We start from the raw sequence: 21,279 nt of genomic DNA, 5'->3' as shown, positions 1-21,279 counted from the left end.
ACACGGGCCTGGTCCAGAGATACTGATGAGCCCCTGCATCCCCAAACGAGGGCGGAGAGGAGAGGGGCGAGGCCGGGGGGGTGGGAGGGGAGAGAGGGGAGAGGAGGAGAAGGAAAGGGGGGGGTTTCCATCATCACCCCTTTGTGGCCTTTCCTCACTTGGAAATAGTGCAATAAAAATGAAAGTGAATTTACTGTGCTCAAACCAGACAGATATCATAGTTCCTCATGAAACAAGGAATTTTTTTTTAAAGGCCAACAAGTATCCAAGTTAATAAACAGCCTGCGAATGTTTGCACATGTGGGAATTTTGGTATTTGTTCCGAGAAGAAAAGGAAAATTGCTTCCTGTCTGACAAAAACACAATATGTGCTTTTATTTTTTGTCTTTTTGAACCAGAATAAGTAGTTTAAGCTCCGGTATGTAGGATTTAGTGGCTTCACCCTCCCCTTCCAAGCACCAAGGAGAAACTACGGTGGTAACGAAACGTCCCTATCTACACCCGGTGTTTGGTTTGTCCGTTCTGGGCTGCTGTAGAAACATGGCGGTTCAACATGGCGGCTAACATGGAAGGCGACCCGTTCCATCTGTAGATTAAAAAAAAATAGTGATTCTTATTTTCAGGTGATTATATACTAGTGAAAACAATATTATATTCCATTTCTGCCTCCTATATGTTGCACACTGGACCTTAAAATAAAACGTCCAGGTTTGAAATTTGTGCCCACAGTTTCTCTTTCTGTCATGAATGCAGTACTGTGCAGCAGCCGGGAACCAGAAAGTGCTGGACTTTCCCTCCAGCATGTGACCCATAAGACCGTTATAGTTGAATTAAAGTGATGCCAAATGAAAGAAAGAGGGTTGCATTAGCTGTATTTTCTAGGACTATTATGGTGGTTTGTTTGTTTGTCGTCTGACAGGGAAGTGAAAGAGATTAATTTATTCAATTGGGGGAAACTGTTAGGAGTTAATGAACCAGGTAAAAACCAGAGAGGTAATATTTGACTTTGAGCAGGACTGTAGGTTTAAAGTTAAACTGTAACCTGTTGTCCTTGATCGTGATATGCCAGTAGTCACTACTGTAGCAGTATAAACAAAACTCCAGTCCAAGTTTTCCACCTTAAACCTGCAATAACATTTTTTTAATGCATTTTAAGATAACATTTAAGAGAAATGTTGAACTTGTTAGCTAACAGTTTCTGATTTCCACATCCAGCAGTTACGGAGCAACGTGATCATTTATTTAGAGTCATGTTTATCCAGTATTTACTCTCTTTTAGCTCTGTTTTTGGTCTCCACCAACTCCTCTGGCTCTTTAGCTGCTAAAAGCTCCATTAATGTTCACCTGCTAGTCTCTGTGTCTGTCTGCTGTTTGCTGCTGAGAAGGTATAGTGTATTGTGGATTTTTACTCACTTTTACTCTGAAAACAACACTATTAGAGCAGTGACAGCGAACCAAAACAGTAAAGTTGTGGGCCGGACAGCTAAACAATGAGCTTCAACTCGCTACGAAGCTCTGCAAAGCCGAGGGGAGCTGCAGATCCAGCTGTAACATTGTTTTCACATTATCATCTCTCTCATTTAATTAAACCGATGGATGCATCTGTTTTAAGTGGTGTTATTAGATTTACAGTCGGTACACAATAGCTGATTGATGAGTGACCGCTAATTTCAAAATCACTGGAGGTTGCGCAGTGTTTTGGCTCAGATTGCAGAGTCAAACACTCTCCAGTCACCATCTTAACTAGGAAATGTGAACCTGTGCCATCTGTTGTGGGTCATTAGAGTGAATGAGGTCAGATTGCCTTGAATACAGTGTAATGGTTCTGCTTTCAGTTCGTTTCAGCCATCGTGGTTTTGGGGGAGATATTGGTTTTGGTTCCACATTTTGTTTCTTGGTTTGGCGTCTGCTGATGATGTTCTCGTCTACATACATAAATAATAGCGCTGACAGATTGGTAGATAATATTTATAATTGTTAGTTGCAACCCTCTAAAATAAACAGTTTGAACACATTTTGCATTCACCACGACAAACCTGGGGATTTTGAGTGAAATAGCATTTACAGGGATTTTAACAAATACTTTTGAGTGCTGTTATGTCACATTTAGTGGCCACTTTATCAAATAAAGACAGAATTGGAGGCTTATCTGGCGGACCTTGTATGCTAGATGTTGAAAGTTTTCTATACTAGTGACAATATGTAAAACAGTGTTGGTAATGATACAAAAATAAAATATAGAATATTATATAATATATGTTTTATATAAATATAAATGTTTTTTTCTCTTTTTTCTCGGCTTATTCTGTGTTTAACAGAATAAGCCGAATGTCTGTTCTAACACAAAACAGTAAGAGTGTAAAGATATCGCAATGTGAAGACAGAGAAGATCAGTTTCACTTCACAAAAGGAAATCCGTTTTGCACAATTTATATCCTTCCACAGAAATAAAAAAAAGATTCTATAATTGGACAAAGCATAAGAGAAGTCATAATTTGTAAGAAAATTGTTTGGTGAATTGTATTGAATCGTGAGTTGAGTGTATCGTTACGTCCATCCCATGAAAGATAGCCCTAACAAAATAGGGATGAAATGTACCAGATTTATGATTTTAAATAAGGCAAAATATGGTCAAAGAATAATTAAACAAAACCAAGATGCTCATTGATTTTACAATTTTTTATTCTCGATGCTACAGACACATTTTGGTTCGTACTCAAATAGTACCGAGCCCTATGGAAACACCTCTCTAACGCTGCTTCAGGGTTCTTTTTGGGTTGTTTTTTTGTTTACTGACAACAGTCGAATGCATTTATAGTATACAAACATATCCGACGTTTGTCAGAAATAGAATATAAAGTCCCGGACTAATTTCAGTCACTGTTCCTGAGCATGTTTATGTCATAACCGTCTGACGCTCAGCTCCCCAGAGACAAAAAAAACCTCATCGTCAACTGCTTGTTAAATTGTTGATTTCAGCAGGAAGTGATGCTTTTTCCACTCACAAGTCTATCTCTGTGCCTCCCCAAACGTGTAACATGTAAATTACATCTCTGCCCTCATAACCCTGTTTGCAGTGAGAGTGAGAGCCGCCAACAATCAACACTAAGGTTAATGTTAATGTTAAGGTTAATGTTTGTTATGTCGGATGATCTGTTGGAGCAGAGACATGACGGTGATGCAGAGGGCCTCAGGCCTGCCCCCGATTTTTACACTTGATGAGATTTGAACAAAGGCAGAGACTTCCAAACACCGCTGACCCCAAACAACATGGTACATCCCCCCCCACAAAACACTAAACACCCCCCTCTGTCCTAATAATGATACATATCTGTCATACTTATCTATCTATCTATCTATCTATTCTATCTATCTATCTATCTATCTATCTATCTATCTATCTATCCAGCTTTGTAGGCAGTATTAAGTATTATCGTCCTAACAGTAGACAGCTAGCTAAATCCAAGAAGAATAGTGACAGGTCAAAGGCTACAAAAGTGGTGACAAAAAAGTTGATCATGATCATTACTCTTAACTGTTACTGCAGCTTCATTCAAGACATGAATGTCAGGCTGAATGAATGAAAGTGGAACCAATGATTAGTTGATTATAATCGATTAGTTGATAAAAAATGAAGCAGCAAGAGATTAATTGGGTTTTCTTTGGACTGACAGAACAAGCCATTTGAATTAGTCACTCTGGGAAGCTCTGGGAAACAGTTTTGGGCATTTTTCACTATTTTTCAAGTATTTGAGAAAATAACTGAGAAGAAGATTAATTGATAATGAAAGTAAACGTCAGTCGCAGCCCTAAAGTAAATATAAGTTATCAGGCTAGGACAGTCTGAAAACTACCAAAAATAAATCCTTAAAATAATAATTTATTATATTATATATATGTATTTATACTTTTGTCCATAGCTGAACCTTTTTTCTTAACCTTCCTATCTTTGCAGTCTAGAGTAAATGCAGCTAACTAACAAACTGATTTAAGGCTGATAGTTGATTTAATCACTAGTCAATCAACAGAAAACTATTAAACCATTAATGGTATAAGTAATTTCTCATAGTTCTAGCTTTGATGGAGCAATGGATTTGCTCATTATTTGTCGTCAGTCGAATTTTGTAAATAAGTTGCTTTAGATATTTTGGAGGAAGCAGATAAAAGTAAAACTGTAATGCCTTCTAAGACGTAGTTAATGTAAGGCTGGTAATCCATTTTTTCTTCTTTATCTTCTACACGTCCTTCTTCGTCTTAATTTTCATTTCCTGCTACGTCTTCTTTATCATGTAAAGATTTGATTTCTGACTCCTGCTCTCTTTGTAGCAGCAGGTGTTTTCATGCAGCTGTAGAGGTTTATTCATTAATTACACGACATCCTCACATAATGCACGTCCCCTGTGAACAGGCATTATCTCTGCCCGGCTCACTCACACGATGCTGCCGCTGTGCAAGCTTGTTACTCAAACTTTGAGCTCGGCCTGCTTCTCTCCGTCGCCTGCAGCCAACATGGACTCGGCCACTGCGAACGTCTCAGCCCTCAGTGCGCCATTAGCTGCGAGTGGTTTAGAGCGGGCTGCTGAGTCTGAAGTGATAACAAGCAGGACGGGATCCAGATGACAGATGACTCGGTCGTGTCCTCTTGTATTCAGCCAGAGAGAAGCTCCGTCTCCACTGATAAGACAGAGAGTCATCTGGACAAGGACTCAAGATTTGTTTAAAAAATCATATTGTAGAGGAAGGTTGTTTAAATGCATTAAGAGCACTTTATTTTCAATCAAAAAGTTTGCCGATGTATAAAAAAATCTGACTGAAATACAACTATTAAATGGATTGCCATAAAAAATTTCTACAGACATTCATGCTTCCCAGAGGATTACGCATAATGACTTTGGTGATCCTCTGACTTTTCCTCTAGCACCACCATGAGGTTGATTTTTGTGTTTTTGAGGGAAATATCCCAACAAATATTGGATGGATTGTCGTGAAATTTAATTCAAACATTCATGTTCCTTCTCAGGATGACTTGTAATAACTCTGAGTATCCTTTAAGCTTTCATCGAGCAACATCCTCAGGTCAAAACTTTACTTTGTCTTATACTTTGGTTTATTACCAAATACCTGCAAAACTAATAACATTATGCCAAAATCCCAGCCATATAGAGCTGCTAGCATGGTTGTGGACTTGCCAGGCTTCAAGCTTTGCACTTATGTCCAAACCACACTGGTTTAGACCAATCTGCGTCCTTTGAGAAGCTACGGCATAAGCCACAGGCGTGGTTTAATGTAAGGTGTGTGTGACGACGTGTGAAGTGACTGCTTGAAAACAACGATGGCAGCTGCTAAAGATGTTACCGTAGATGCTGCTAGCATCAGTTATATCAGAACTGGAGAGTATTTCGACATTCTAAAGCAAAGAATGGCACTGACCGCTTTTCTTGATGGAAAATATGTTTTCCCTCTTCTAAACAGTTTCCAACAACAATTTGGAAATATTCTGAACCATATTCGCAGGCAGGTGTCAGTTTTGGAGCATATCCCACTTTGAAGCTGGAAGACCTTGTTGACCATGTGGTAAAAAAGTTAACATCTGGCAACGGGAAACATTTGGACACCAACAAGGTGAAAAAGGACTTTACATAAACTAATTTATTTATGTGCATATTTAAAATATGAATACGACACTGTGAAATCTTTTTACATTCACCTCCTTGAAACAATGCAAGTAGAAGTGATGGACGGCTACGAATGTCATTTGGTAAATTTACGTCAGTGCTGCTATATTTAATGTTTAAAATGTAAGCTAGGCACAGATACACGAGATGTAATGAGATTGGATCGACTTTACAGCCTGTTAACATTAATTCCTCCTGTGCCTGAAGGAAGAAGAAAAGAATGTCGGCTCTCGAACCACAAATGTCAGGCTGTAGTGAAGGTGATGTTGTGAAAAGGGCAGTGGGAGAATCAGGGTTATCCAATATCAAACAATGCGCAGATGTTCAGGAATGCTGAGCACTCTGTGGCTGCTGATTGGCCCGAGGTTGCTGTCACATGACCCCTTGACCCCCTCCAGCTGTTACAGACAGCCATTACCCGACGAGTCACCTCTGCCAGGCTGACAAAAGAAGAAATGGACGGTAAGAGGAGCTGAGCAGGAGGGTCGGCGAATTCTGAGTCATGTTTCATTAATTGAAGCCCTCAGACAAAGAACCTTCAGGTCTGACGCATTCGCTAATTCTTTGAACTGCAAACATATCTGGTTCTTTTCCCCCTTGCTCACATTTTTCTACCCAGCTAATCATTTTTTTATGTAGTTTCTTTATTTACCCCTGGGAAAGCTTTTTGTACTGAGAGTGAGGTCTGGATTCAAGGTCGGTTACACAATGTATAACTGAAGAGCTGGTTGAGGTCAAAGACAAAATGCTGCCGAAGAAAACAGCCGCTGGTCATGTACTTTGGCATTCTGGGCTCGTGGTGTTCTTCGGTGGTGAATTTTTCTCTAATCGCCTCATCTAGACAGGTAATAAATAGAAGGAAAAGCCTGAATAAATGAGCAGAGAAATGTACTGAATGCAGAGAGCTAAGGATGAAAATCATAGTCCTCTACAGTCAGATCTCAACTGAAAACCCGTGGGAGCTTTTGGAGAGAGAATTTAAGACAGTGCTCCTCTCCATTGCAATCAAAACACCAGGTGGGACTTGCAGAATCTATATCCGTTCATCAAGGTATTTTTACCCACACGTTGGAGAGGGTTGATGGAAATGGCAAAACTCTAAACAAACATCCTCAATTTCACCAAAAGAAAAACTCTTTCACGCTCAATTGAGGTAGTTTTTAATGCACTTAATGGCTCACATGACTGATCAACTGTTTCCACATCAATACTCTTCATCGCTCCCATGGCTCTATAATGCATCTATGAACGCTCCCCATAGATGTGACACAACCTTTCTCACCACTCAGCCTTTGCAAAACAGCTGAATAATGTCTAAGCTTTTGTCAAGTCTGAGAAAACAACCCTGATTGGTGTCACAGTGATGTCATCAGGACATATCTCTGGTTGAGACTAAACATTTATAACAGGAAGTCTGAACAAGATTTGTAGGCCAGGGCATCTCTTCAGAACTACAGTACTTCACTACAATGCTGTTTTGTCACACATTTTACCTTCCGGAAAAGATTGCAGCCTCTGTGATTTGGATGTTGCACTTGGCCATTGTGCGATTTTGATAATATTTCTATTGATTGTGCATCCCTACCCCATGTACACTAAAACTGGTATAACATAGGGCTGCAGCAAAGGATTATTGCCATTATCAAGTAATAATTTTGTCTATAAAACATAGAAACATAGTGAAAAATGCCTGTAATTATTCCCTTTAGCCCAAGTTGTTTTAAAGTAAGGTATTGTTTTAAATATATTTTCTGGGGTGGACAGGAAAGGGGGAGAAAGAGGGGGGATGACAGCAAAGGGCCACAGGTTGGAGTTGACCGATGCCCGCTGCAGTAAGAACCCAGCCTCATGGGGCATCAGCACTGTAACATATTTTGTTTGACCAACAGTCCAAAACTGTAAAAACAAAATCCATATTACTATTATAACAACAAAGAAACAAGGAGACAAAGAAAAGCAATAAATCTAACTTTTTAGAATTGGGACTGTTGAATGTCATCAATTTTCCGCCGAAACGACTAATCGATTAATCGACAGCGCATTGTTTCAGTGCTTGTAAAAAATAATGAGCCTCTGTATTTATAAATTATATAAATGTCATGTAGTAAAATCTTCCCAACTGCAATCACAGTTAAACTCAGTTTTCACAGTGAAACAGCGAAGAATCTGCCCCCATCATTGATTATTTTGTCTGTTGCAGACTCGTTGGTGCCGACCAAGAGAGACAAACCACATTATTAATGGATCCTCTGACAGAAAACACACAGAGGGAGGCATTTTCCTATCAGCTTCATATTCCTAATGACAGATTCTCTCCCATTAGTCTGTCACTGCACTCAGCAGGTCAGGAAAAAAACAGGAAATCTGTTCAGACCGATCAGACGTGCCAAGGTTTGACCTTTGACCTTATGTCCGGGTTGGGGATACAGCCGGAATCCTATAAACTGATCTCGTTCTCACTTCTGTCTCTGTTGTATTTCCACTGCAGGTATTCTAGTTACATAGAAAGTGTTAAACTGGATGTAGTTGGTCTTTATGTTGTGTTTTTTCTCGGTGCACTGACAGCTCTCTCAGATTAATATAGAACAGGGTCAGTAGTACAACATGCAAAACAGGCTTTTTCTTTCATCATGTCTACTTTGTGAAACTCAGTCAGACATCATCTCCCTGGACCGTTAATCTCCTTCCTTTACTGCACATTTATAACTTCTTTACTGACATGAGCTGAAATATATTAGATCAGGAATAAGCCAGCTTTGTTTGTTTGTTTTCCACTTTGTATGTCTTTGGAAAGATCAAGAACTCTCAAGAAAACTTATCTACTCCTCTCTCCCCCTTTTCATCTGGTTAGCGACAGACTTCAGCTCCATAATGGGGTTGTAACCTTCAGTAAATGTCTCAGAGAAATGTGAGATTGCGGGTCGGACGGCGGCGTGTCAGGCCGAGGTCAGCGTCATGATGAGGAATGAGGAGGGTGACGTTATGCTGCAGTCCAGACGATGAAACCAGCAAATCAAAATCAGACACGCCTCAGGCCTTACTGGGCTACTCTGACACTTAAAGACTTGCTCTGATATTTTCCACAGCAGACACTTGATATGTGGAGGGAAACGTTACAGTAATGACACTGAAAAAAATTATGATTTCCTGGTATTACTCTTTCACGCTGAGCTGTAAAATAGGATTATTGGTTGATGGGTTTTTTTACATTCAGAGGAAAACATTGCTAACAGACATTGCTACATTCAGTCGCATATCTCTAAACCTGGTCAAATAAGACCAAAGCTATCTGCATGACTAGATACCAAATGGTAGGAGGAGGGGGAAAGTCTTTGTTTGTTTGTTGTTTTGTAATTTGGGTGAACTAACTCTTCTCTGTGACAAAATATCTCCAGGTCCACAGTACTAGCTTTTCCTGGAGCCTTCAACAGCAGAGCAAACTCCATCAACTGATGAGGACCATGAAATGCAGCTGAAAGCTTTAAAAAACTAAGAAGTGGACCTGGAGTTAAGATATATTTTTTGGGGGGGATCAAACCACTGTTTCCAAGGTAAAAATTTAAATCCACACTATGGGATGGGAATTGAGAACTGGTTCTCACCTGGAATGGTTCAAAATAGTCTGATCCATCAAAATTGCATGCCTCTGAGCTTATCAATTCCTTTTATTGACGCAGACAAGTTGCACATTGCAAAATAATGAGTAACTCGTACATCTACGCTGCTGGAAATTTGCAACAAGAAGGAGTCATGGCACGCAAAAAGTCTTTGGTCAAATATTTCATTCATCATTTAATTTACTTTATTTATTATTTATTTAGTCTCATATCCTTATAACAAATAATACAATTTTCTGCCAGCGTTAATGTAAAAAGGTCTCAAACATCTAATATTTGTTGGGCTCTATTCATCGCTTGCTTGTGTTTTTTTTAAAAGAAAATGAAACTTTTAGGACTATCATAATAGACAAATCTGAATATGACAGGAATATAGGCTAAATGTAATTGTTAAACATTGTTATTTATCCATTAAACATGCTCTTGCCACATGTAGACCTAAAACAAACAGGCCTGTGGCTGATTTGGGCTGCAGAACAAAGTGGTCTGGCTGTTTGGTCTTGTGTTGGACCTGCAGATTCATTAAAGCATCTTGCTGTGTGCTCTTTTCAGCACTGAGGCTGTTTTCTGGCCCCAGACGAATGGTAGCTGAGATGATGAATTCAATGACCCATGTCAGACTGATTTGCCTCAGCTGGACTTGTTGCTAACTCCCCCAGAGGCAACAAATGTTTTTTTTGTTTTTATTGTACAATATGGAGGCTGCTGCAGCAGACTGGATGGAAAATTAATTCAGAGCTTGTAGCATTTTTCACTTTTGAAACTATTTAAAATATCAGGTTGACATATGGAAGTAACCAAGAAGGGTCTCCACTCCGATTAAACTTGGCTCTGGTGTCGGTGTATTTCGATTTTTCAAAGGGCTGTTCCTCTGAGAAGATAAAGATAAGAGTTATTGAATTGTATTGTGCTCTGTTCTGGTGAAACTGAAGGTCAGTATCAGTGTTTTTCTTCCCATGGTACCTTCCCCCACTGATCTGCTCTGCTCACTGACTCCAAAATCCAATCACCTTTCAAACCTGTCTTCTAGGAAATATATTTTGGTTCACATTTATGGTTTTGAGTGAAATATCTCAATAACAATTGAATAGTTTGCCATGAAATTTGGTTCATTTGGACATCTGTGTTCCACTCAGGATGGATTTTAATAACTCCATTAACTTTTCATCTAGCACCATGATAATTTCAATGTGTCCAGTACTTTGGTTCAGAACTAAATACCTGCGTCAGCCTCTGCTGTACTTTGTGTTTGCTAATTAATAAATGTTAGCATGTCAACATACTAAATGAAGACATATCTGCTAAACATCATCATGTTAGCATTGTCATTGTAGGCACAACTCTACAAATCATACCAGAAAATACTTTTATTTTGTAGGAGCCTTGTTTGTCTATCTCATTTACTACTGAAACAGGAAGTTTGGACATTAAAAAATGTGTAGGGACTTTTAGAGCAGAACAAACATTGAATATTGATGAAAAATGTAATTTTGGTCATAATTAAAACATTTCAGTTTGCAGGTAAACGTTTGCTAGAAATAGGAAAGTATTATACTACATTGTTTTTATGTTCATGTTTGCTGACTAGCAATTATTTTATTCCCATCTTTGGTTCATTGCTATATTTCTTGCCATGTCACTGCCACCAGCTGTCTGATATTCTTAAATGTAACTTAAACAAAATGTTAAAAACCACCCATTACAGTTTCCCAGAACCTAAAATAGCATTTGAACTACGTTGCTTAGCCAGGCTAACAGTCAAAAATACAAAGATATTCAGTTTACAAAGATATGAAACAAATAAATGTAGCAAATGTGTTTTGTCGCTCGACAGATCAATTGATCATTTTAAGGCTAATTGTGACTTTAAAAACCAAGCAACAATTAGGAGGGCAGAGGTCATTCTGTGCCAGGAGATGTTTCAGTGGCAAAAGAAGTCGATCTGTGGGGTTTATGATTAATGGGAGAACAGAGGAAGATATCACAGACTCTGAGGCTGAGGGCAAAAAGTTACATAATATTTTTGAATTTTTTTTAACACAGGAGTCCATGTGTTACTAAACCAGAAAAATCTATAATAGCTTGTTGAGCCAAAAGCCACCATTTTGTTAAATGAACAGCCTACTTAATAAAACGTTGAGTCAGTGAAGTGAAATAAAATCTGTCAGGTTGAGTGTCATTTTGCTGCCGCTGTTGAAGGTTTTGAGTTCAGCAAGGGAGCGCTGTGGTACAAGAGGGAGCCTGCAGTTTGTAACCTCGAAGCTTTCCTGAATGTTTTCCTCTCTCTGTGAATCATTTGCACTCTGCCCTCGCAGTTTCATAGCAGCAGGGAGAGAAGAGGAAGAAGAGGGAGATTAATTAATTGGCCAGAAAAGAGAAGTCAGTCAGCTCGTATTTTTAGCTTTGCTTTCACACGTAGAACACATTTAATTTACAACCAGAGTTACAGAATTCGTCCCTTTTTTCAGTAAGAAAAGCAGTCAGGAATCGTGTAAAAGTGATTCTTTATTTCATTCTGCAGAGACATATTGATTCTCAAACCATTTCTGTCATTTAGATTATAGCTACAATACAGGACTCTCAAATGACTACATTTCAGTAAGAGTCTAACTACATATAACATCAAATATACTCATGGTGATGCTGTTGAAACAAAAACACCCAAATGTACCCAGTTTTAAACTCGACTTCCATATATGCAGTAAAGGAGGAGGTGTTTGGACGCATTTCCCACACTAATGTGAATGATAAGAAGTCCTTAGTCCTGAAGGAAGATCAGAGTTACTCCAGGACTAAATTAAAGCTTAAATTAAACCTCCAATGTCTCCAATGTGTGGTTGAACCTCCAATTAGTCTTAATTTAAATCAAATACAACAAGCACCACTGACATTTTAAAGAAATCAGTTTCTGAGACTATTATTACACGCTAAGACATGGCTGCTGGAGGCTTTCTATCTACAAATACACCTTCTACATCACTGTAATTGCAGCACTAAATCCAATCACCAATCAGTCAGTATAGCTGTATCACACGATGCCGACTAATGCCCCAAAACGTGTGACGAGTCCAAGAAAACATGGCTGTGGTTTCTGCCTCCTAAGGACTTGAAACACTGTGCAACTCTCCTTGTTTTCTCTGTACTTGATGGGGAGCCAATCTGGGCTCAAAACACTGTTCTTCTCCTTATGTAATAAAGTGGAAGTTTTAAATAGGAGCATCTCACAGTGTTTTGAGTTCCAGAGAGACAGAAACCAGGATGAATGAACTTAGGTGAGAGTCACAAGAACTCTGACATGACTGTTTGTATTATCTCAATTTGAGATCCAATTAAATTTGATCCAATTAAATTTGAAAAGTTTTGATGACATTCGTGTGTGGAAGTCAGCCAGAGGACTATAATGAGCTCTGTGGGCCAAATACATGTTAGCCCGAGGAAGCATTGATAATCTTTTTGCTGTCCAGTGAGTATCTGGTAATACACCTGTGGAGCTTTGTTCAAGGTACATATTACATATTAGGATGTTGAATATGTGTTCATTCTGGAACAGTGACAAAATTAAGTTTACTAAATAAGTATATTAAACAGATTTTGGAGTTTTCATATTTTATTTATTGATAATACTTTGAATTAACATTCTGATTTTAAAGTAACTAAATGTATCAAATACATGTAGTCAAGTATAAAGTAGCATAAAGTACCTCAGAATGTACTTAAGTACAGCACTTGAATAAATGTACTTGGTTACTTCCCACCACTATGTTTGTACATGTGTAGTTGTAGTGTTTCCTGTCAGCTCAGATCTAGAAATGTCACTTTTCTTTGCTTTGGAGCGTTGAGTGAAAAAAATAAATCACAGCACGAGTCAGATTTAGATGAACAGGCTGTTCAAGTTGATCAAGACATCTGCCAAGTGTAGTACAGTACGCACACATGATCACACACACAGCACACTTACAGTACATACTTACATTCTGCAGGCAAACATTACGTTTGACAAAAACCTATTGATACGGATAAATTATTTTCCAATTTCAGAATTATTTCCCTCGGTTTAGACCCGCGGGGACATTTCACTCCACCTTTAGGATATATGTAAGCATGATGATGTGGTAACATATTACACTGAAGTAAGCTGGTTTTAAATAAATGAGATTGTGATTGTAAAAGTTCTTCTTTTTTAGTTTAACTAAAATGGCATAAGGTATTTCAGGCAGACATCTTGTCATCTCCTTTTTCAATCGTCTCTCTCTTGGATTCCATATTGTTGCTTAAAGGGAAACTTAGCTGATTGTCAGTTGGCTTTGAAACATTACAATCTAGGTAATATAGGCAAATGAACTATATTTAACTTACCTTAATGTTGTCTACACCCAGAGCTGCTCACTAATTTGCCAGCAAAATTCCACCAGATGATAACTTTTACAGGCACTGTAATGATACAAAGCTGGTTGAAAATGTGCAAATTTCCCCTTTTAAGACATAGACCCTGACATTTGTTCATACCTGACTTAAAATGTTCATATTTTAGAGGATGTAAATGATATTTTCCTCATTAATGATGTATTAATTTTTTGCAGTGCATCCAGTCTACCATCCACGCATCGCTATCCTCCAGTCCACTGGTGTCCAGTTTTTTTTTATATTTTTCCAGTCTGAAAATCAGAAACAGAGACCACTGTCAATCATGTATTGTAGAGCCGTCTTGAAATGATGATATGTGTCTCAGGCTGATTCATCCGCGGCCTTGACTGACAGTCCACAGTGAGAAAAGAGAAAATTGAGGGATGACTTTGTGAGGTGAAAGAAAGCTGTGATTACAAGTGTTTTTTTTTATTTTTTTAGGTAGTTTAAATGATTCGGGAGTGTGTGACACTTTGTGTGTGTGTGTGCATCAGCCTGAGGTTGTATTGTAAGAGTTGTGGTAATACAAACCTCTCTCAAGGCTGTCGGTGAATAGACAGAAACAGGCAGGAAAAGACTAAAGCATGCCTACGTGTGTGTGTTTTAATTCTCGGCTGTTGATCTTTTTCAGCCTTCTCTGTACTGTTGCTGTCTTTATACTGCCACATGTGGGCAGCTGTGTACTCTGGTCTCTTAAGGACTGACTGTGGCTACTGTACATACACACCCATAATGCAGGCATAATGGGATCGAGGTCACAACGAGAGCAAGACAGAGCCCATAAAAGACAATTATTTCATTACGTTACCGTCTGCTCATCAAGTCACAGTACGATATGAGGAGCGCCCCTCATATTTTAGCCTTGTAGGCACTTTAATTCACATATGGTTATATTATCTTTAGTTCTGAATGAATGGTTGTTTGGTTGCCACTTCTGTGGGAAAGTTTAACGATCAGTTACTAAAGTGCAGTTTAAAAAAAAATAATGATAAATGACAGTAAAGGCAGGAAACATGAGGATAGTGGGTGGGAATCACATCCAACAAATGTCCCCAGTTGGGTTTGGTATCAGCCAACATTAAATAGAACGGGAACGATCAGATCGAATATCGGCATCACATGCCAATACTAATTCACTGATCGGATATCGGACGTCACCGATCCCCGTACCGATCCAGATTCCATAGTCTGATGTTTTTGTGTGTGTCTGTGTGTGTGTGTGTTTGTGCGTGAGCGTCAGTGAGAGGGAGAGGAAGAAAGGAGGTGAAAGACAGATGTATAGAGAGGGGCAGACATGGACTTACGGTACCTGTCTGATTGTCTGAAAGCCTCACAGAGAAATCATGAAGGCTGAATGCACATTTAAAAATGTTTTGCTTGTCAATGTCATTATAAAATTAACTGTGTGTTCTATTAGCTACATTTATTGGGAATAGTGCGTGCTTAATGTTGAAATTTAAATAGCACTGAATGTACAGTATTTACTAAGCATTGCTCTACTTCTGTGCTGGTACTCCTGTCTACTTCTCCAAACTGGGGGCCTACTGTAGGGAACACACCGACTATGGATAAGTACCTCATGCAGTCCCACTTCAAAAAACCTAAACTCCTTCTTTAACTAACTTTTCAGCTCTATTTTCTCATGTGTGTGGCCATGATAACATGAGACAGACGTGGATGCTGGGTTGTTAGTGAAGCTAACCTTGTCCTATTCTTAAAGACAGGTGGCAGTTCTGACTAAGTGGGACTTTGTCTGTTGTGTTATTGAATAAAAAGCCATCAGACTGCTTCCAGACTGACTGGATCTAGATTGGAAGTCAATGTAGTCAATCTCTATACCCTGACCGGGCCTCTCATCTGACCTCTGGCTCATATGTAATGGTTTTTTAAACCAGTTAACCTTTGTACAAAGTGGACTTTAACTGTAACTGTATTCAGGGACCTTTGCTGTTTGATGTCAAGTTAACCTGCACCGCATAAGGTTTGTAGGCTTTACTTTGATTTATTTGTTGGTGAGTGTCTCAGTCTCACAAGAGTAGGTATCATTTTAGGTAGCATGTTTTTGATGATTGCACTTCCTCTGTGTTCCTCCACCACCACCTCCTCTTTGTCGCTCCCCATTTCCTGCCCTCCTCCGTTCTTACTCTTTAATTTCTTTTTCTTTGATTCCTGGAATCATCTGAGACTTTTCTTGTCAAATTCCTCCTTCCTTGTCTCAAACTTCTCTTCTTGTACTTAAAAAAAAGTACATTTGTCCACACCCCTCCTTTTATTTCTGCCTCTTCAGAGAGCTGATTGATGAGAAATCTATATTTTTGGAAACGTTTTGTTGTTACTCCCTCTCTCTCTATCCCTGTCAACAACCAAAAAAGACTCATCGTGTTTTTCTGTTCCTTTCAAATTGAACCTGCAGACGCTAAAGCAGTTGAAACACACAGTTTGTCCCTCTCTGTCTCTGTGTAAACAAAAGATGGAGGGACGGAGGCCAATGTTTGTCCTCTGTGGACCTCTGAGTCACCACGACACTGCCTGGGACTGTGAGAGGGAGAGAGACATAGACACAGAAAGACGTGAGGGAGAAACAACATTTCTGTGTGTTTGATTGTTCTGTGTTTTCTGTGTGAGAGCTTATGAGTGGCTATGATGACAGCAATGTCACTGTGTAGTGTGTGTGAGTGTTGGTGGTCAGTACTGTGTTGTCTTGTGTGGACCTTTACCCCGAGGACAAACCACAAACTTAATTCAGCTCAACCCGACTACTGAAAACAAAACTTATTTATGTAGATTAATGTATAATCTGGTTCCTTATTGTTAAAGGACAAACTGCATCCCATCATTAACATAATGTAACCTGATAGAACAGAAGTCAGACTGATTCTAGCCCGGATGTTAAACTAGAGTTTTTGACTTGATTTGACTTGAACTTGAATTTTTAGATCTGAAAATGACTATGACTATATCATTTGAACAACTTGAAATTTATATGATATTTGTGAATCCTAGAAATTTCAAAGACAGTAATTTAAGCCACTTAAATTCTGATGTTTAGTAAGTAAATAAATAAATTCAGTGGTATTAAATGTCACAACAGGCACAGTTGCTTATAAAATTCCAAATATGTGAGCTTTCTTTTCTTCCACATTTCTCTCCGCAACACAATTTACTAAAGAGTCCAAAACATGCAAAATACACTTCGATTGAAATGTTTGTCTTTTGGACATTAACCAGTGTGCAGATTTCTTACTTTTTTATCATACAGGGTCTATAAAGTCATGAAAACCCTAAATAAGTCATACATTTTTTTGTAATTGAAACAAAAAATCCAGTTTTTAACTTTAAGAAGACACACTTTAATTTCTTGGTTAAATCTGGATACAGTCTTGTTGAATAGTAACTAACCATTGTTTTAACAGCATATCAGCAGCTGTATCTTTATGTGACGCAGCTCCCAAATATATGAATAAAAGAACTAAAAGCAGGATTGCAGGCAGAAGCAGTTAGTGGTGATGGGAGAGGGGAGATTTAGAAGGAGCTGATGAGGATTTGGGAAGGGATAGAAACTGAAACTAGCAGCTAAAGAGGTCAATGGAGGGGGGGTGGGTGTAAATACTGAAGTACTGTTGACAAGAGGCCAAATACGACTTAGTGAGTGTGTGTATGTGTGTGAGTTAGATCCTATTAGGATCATCTGTACTTCAAAGTTTTAGTTTTTGTTCAGTTATGTTAAAAAACATTTCGAGACTCATTGTTTTCGTAAGATGATCCGTCAATGTGGCAATTTTTTTTGTAAACGCACGGATATGATACACATATTAGATTCAGTGTGAGTTACACTTCCCAATATCATTATCTCTATGTCCAAACAGTTAAAGTTGTCTGTACATCCATTAGTACACCCATTAGTGGATTGCAAACAGGAACTGCCAATAGCTAATTCAGCATACTTTAATGGTGCTAATTTGGTAAGGAAAATACAGGGCTCAAGTTGTTGCCCATTAACATGTCTGTGCAAGATGGTTTGTTACACAGAACCATCCTGAAAGTCGTCGATGGTAAGCGTTAGGAAAAGGTCAGGCGCTCAATTTGAACCAATGAGATTAACAAACCATATAATGCAGTCAAACTCTTACCAGATTCAGTCAGGAAGAGATCGAAAACATCGAGAAGATCGTTCTGTGCCGTTCTTTCAATAAAGCTATACTCTCCAGTTCTGATATAACTGCCCACCCCTGCAGCTGCCAGTACTTCCTCAAAGGATGCTCATTTACTGGCCACAAACTCATAGATTGAAGCCTGGCAGGGTGGATTCTTACGTGATTTCCTGATCTCATGAGTGCAGCTGCCTTACAAGGTTACTATTCCACAGTGTAACCATAGATATACAGTATAAAAAGAACTGGATACAGTGTTGGAGGCCGCATTCACAGTTGCCTATAGACAACAGAGACTACCGGTGGCTGAGCCAGAATGAATCCATGGCAACATTATGCTTCCTGTTTACATTACCCTAAACCACATCAACCTGTAAGAACAAAACCAGCTTCAACAGAATCAAAATATTGGAATAATCCAACTTCTTTATGCTTATTTTTTGCTTGAGAACAAGGCTTTTAAGTTGGAAGAATTCTTTCCAGTGTTCAAACCCATAAATTGACCGATAAAACATTAACACAAATCTATCTTGGGATCTTTATACACTATGCTTTATATCTTTCTTAGTGCCCTTTTAGTAAATGCCCCAAAAATATGAACTGAAAGTCTACCAAACCACAAGTCTTTGGTGTGGAATTTGGGAACCAGTGGATTTGGTTTGGAGGATTTAACAGCCAAAATGTCTCTGACAGGCTCATACTGAAAATCTTCTAAAACCTTTCACCCCTGGCTGTGAAGATTAGACTGGGATTTTCTGGTCTGGCTCAAGGACTGTCTTGGTGTTGTTTAGTTTTCTGTCCTTTGAGACTCTGAGATTTCTTTTGACTGGAAGACAAAACCATTCAGCGTGCAGCTCTGGCCAGAAGCAGTTGTGAGCAATTTATTGTCTGTATATGAGACATACTATCTGTCTGTCTTACTCTCCATGAGTCCAGCCACAGCCCAGGAGCTGGACCAGTTTAGAGTAATTTGAACTGCTTTACCTCCACTGGGGGTTTACACTGAAGTTTGAGGGTTTACAGTAAAGCCCTGCTGTAATATTAACTGTCTACATGGAAAGCAGAGACTTTCTTTAACCTGCAGCTTCTTCTTCTTCATATGGTTGACCACATATGTCTTCTGTTTTGATCAACCAAATTCTGTTGTTGGCTCAAATGGTGGCTATAAATACTTGCTAGCTTTCAAAATGATTATCATGTCAAAGTAGGAGCTCATGCTTCTCGAAATTCCTGTCCTGGCCTTGGTTAGAGACAACCATTTTAAAGCTTGCAGTCGTCGCAACCTGCATGATGTGCACAGGTAAAAGGGTAGGAGGTGCTAGAGAAAAAACGACGAGATCAGGAAGGTCAACAACGATGGCAACTGAGCCATCAGTCAAAGTAAGCAAAAAAGATGTGACATCTCATGATTGTGAGGCATCCTTGACCCAGAATTGGTTCCCTTCCATTATGGCACACTACAACCTCAAACTGTTGTGTCACCATAGATGTGTTAAGAGAGCTGTATACAGTTCGATCCATCAACCTTACTGCCAATTTGTCCCAGTTGTCAACCACAGTACTGTACTGAACATTCCCTGCAAACCAAACCGTACCTGGAACTGCAGACAATGTCAGGTGTTACGAAGTTTAAAACTGGAGTTGGTTTAATGTTTATAAATATAATAAAATATATAACATTTTTATGTGCCTGTTGCCATTTCGGTGTAATGTCAATGGAGCCACACTACGCAGAAGCTGAACAGGAAGAGAGAAAGCCTCTTTTAGTATCTTTAAGTTCAAGAGCAATAGACTTAAATGTTTTTAGAGTGGGAAAAAGTAGTAATACCAATATTTATTACTGATTGATATTTTAATTGTTTTCTTGAGTAACGATTCATCATCGGCTTTATAAATTGTTTTATTTTTCAAATTAATACCAAAAAATATTAATATATTATAAAATTATACAGATTAGATTAGATATTTTTTATCGTGATATTTACATTTTGCAGTTTAAAAGTGCTCTCTGGTGGACAATGGAGACTCTGTTTCTATTTGTTATTTTGGTTTATAAGTGTTTTACTTACATGTGATCATACTTTTAAATGGTGAGTTAAAGTGAGGTATATTTTCCTTCCTTGTTCCTCGTCATTTTCAGGAACCCCCAGTTGGCTGTCTGATAATCTGTGCAGTAAAAGTAACAGTGTACTTGTATTTGTGGTTCAGTACACTTTTTTGGTACCTCCAGTCTTATATGTCAGACATCAGATTGTACAGCTGTGGAAACTGTCTGTGTGTGTGTGTGTGTGATGTCCGACCTGCCCTGACCTTCAGTCTGGAGCTATCCCAGCTGCTGGCTGCTAAGTGGCCTTAGTGAATTGCTGAAACTTGTAAATCAGTGTGTGGATGTGGAGGAAGAGTCCCAGCTGTCGAGCCTCTCCCCTCTAAGCCTCCAGCCATTATTACTTCCACATGTGTTTGGTTTTTGTCTCTAGATGACAAAGGTTTTTTTTATTTTCCTGTGAGGACCTGAATGAAAACTGCAGCCAGAGATGCTGCAGAAGGAGGCAATCAACAGCTGAAAAAAGCCTCTCATATGTTTACACTGCTGTTTGAATTGTAGTTTGGGTGTAGATGATGGTGCTCATCCAAACCCACCATGTGTCAGCACATTAGTTAATATTAGTGATGTTCCAGCTATTGTCTGCATGTGTCATTCAGTGAAAGAAGAGCTGGAAAATATGTTTCATATGTAGGACACTATGGTTATATAGTGAAAGATTTGTGGAGAAGGAGAAACATCCTCCTGTCCCTCATCAACAACTCTCCTCCCCTTACTTTAATACATTATCAATCATCATAGCTGAATAACTTTGTTTTGTTCTTTCCTAACACAACAAGAAATGAGACAAAATATTTGTTGAGACATTTAATGAATTCAAGTATTTTACCAACCCGATCCAAAATGGATGCATGGACTTTTAGACCTTGGTTAATCTGCTTGTATTGTGTGCAGTGTATCTACAGTGAAGATGGTGATTATTGGTGTAATACTGTAATCCATAGGAATGACGTCTAAATTACTGTAATCAATACGAATGATAGTTAAAACTATGTTACTGAGACTCAGGGTATAAAAAACCTTGAACTTTCCTTTCAGAAAACGGCCCTTTGAAAAGGAATTTTGGTGCAATAACAATAAACACAGTGAGAGAGAAGAAAAAGAAAAAAACAACTGCTTCAAAAGTCAAGAATAATACATATAAATGAGAAATTTACAATAAAAATATATCATAAATATGTGAACTACTTCTGTTTTTAAAACGAGCTGTAAAACAAAAAATGGAAATACGGACTAATAAATGTTCACAGTTCACATAAAGAATTTATTCAAAAATAATAACCTGAGGATTTGGTCTGGAGTGTAGAGACTCTCTCTCTCTCTCTCTC

The 21,279-nt window shown here is 38.6% G+C and overlaps 1 protein-coding gene across 2 annotated transcripts in view; it reads left to right on the top strand.

The window, feature by feature from the left end:
- Positions 1-21,279, top strand: part of dbn1 (drebrin 1) — a 114,380-nt gene that overhangs the window by 332 nt on the left and 92,769 nt on the right. The gene's annotated exons all lie outside the window — the stretch shown is intronic.

Source organism: Morone saxatilis, unplaced genomic scaffold (assembly GCF_004916995.1).
Source record: "Morone saxatilis isolate NCDOM2014 unplaced genomic scaffold, NCSU_SB_2.0 Contig20, whole genome shotgun sequence".
Taxonomy (NCBI): Eukaryota; Metazoa; Chordata; class Actinopteri; family Moronidae; genus Morone; species Morone saxatilis.
The sequence above is the reverse complement of the archived record's forward strand: the minus strand, read 5'-3'. Positions and strand labels throughout refer to the sequence as shown.